A 1349-nucleotide genomic window follows, 5' to 3' on the forward strand; every position below is an offset into this window, starting at 1 on the left:
TCTGGGCTGTGAGCCTCATTTCCCTTCTTTCAGAGTTAGGATAAAATCAACAATGTGTGTATCTGTTGCTACGTATCAGGAGGTATACTTAATCCCTTATTTGCATTATCTTTTTAAAAAAGCCACAACAACCCCATGGAAGCTGTGCTGCTATCATTGTCTCCAATTCCTTGTGGAGGAAACTGAGAATTACAGAAACCAAATGACAATCTTGAGCTTGAACTCCAAGGTACCTGGAAGATCCAAACCTTAAAAGCCTAGTCCACTCCAAATATCTTGGAATACATTTAAAACAAATCAAATCTACATTATGCTTTTAAGCATTTTGAAATCCACATTCTAGGAGTCGGGACCCTATACCCCAAAGATACCCCACCTGGATAGTTAACAGGGTTAACTCCCAAATGTTGCTTTTCTTTATCCAGAGATTAAAAAAAAAAAAAGGTAAAGTTGGCCTTGCTTAGAGGTGACTAAAGCAAAGGTCCTTGAATCCCGTTCAAGCAGCTGTAACCATGGGATGATTAGTTAGATCCGTAGAAACCACAAGAGAAATGGCGTTTGTTTCCTGCTCCTGAAGCAGCAGCAAAGGAGTCACTGCTCTGCTTCTTGCTCACGCTCGAGCATTTTAGGATGCCTGCCTGCCTGCCTGCCTTCTCTTCTGGGCCTTGCTGAGAAAGGGGCTGACTTACATTGGCAAGCCTTAGAGTACTTGGTGATAGTGCAGGGATCTCTGGAGCCTAAGCCCGCCCTCCCTCCCTCCCTCCTTCCCTTCCTTCCTTCCTCACCCAGGGAAACTCAGAAGCCTAGAGAGAGCGTTCCATCCCTTTTTATCAGTGCACTTTATCTTCAAGTCCATTTTTATGAGGAAATAATGTCATTGCTCTGAGACACCTTAGAGAGCATCCTGGGCAGTGTCTCCTACCTGGAGCCACTGAGGAGTTCACTGGGGGATTCACAAAGACTTCCTAGGCAGACGACAGAAACGCTAGTTTTAATGGAAGCCGCATTCCAATTTGTTGATCACTTTGGACTGTTTCCTAATGTTTCCCTGCCTTTCCCAAGGAGACATGAAGGCCTGGGAGTTCACCTTTTCACTTCTCTTTCACAATCAGCCTTTGCCTGGTTTACAAAATATCTCCCCTCTATTTGAAGTCTTTCTCAGGGGCTCTGCCCAGGGATGTAAAATCCTCTGGGATGCTTAATGAAAAGGCAATTCGAGAATGCAGAGCTGAGAGCAGAGTTCCAGAGGAGGAGAATACAAGAGAATTGTTTTCAAGAGCCTCTCATTCTCATATAAGGAATAAAATGGTGGATGCCACCAAAGTTATGACCTATCCCAGCTATGAAGA

This window comes from Myotis davidii, unplaced genomic scaffold (genome assembly GCF_000327345.1).
Source record: "Myotis davidii unplaced genomic scaffold, ASM32734v1 scaffold1, whole genome shotgun sequence".
Taxonomy (NCBI): Eukaryota; Metazoa; Chordata; class Mammalia; order Chiroptera; family Vespertilionidae; genus Myotis; species Myotis davidii.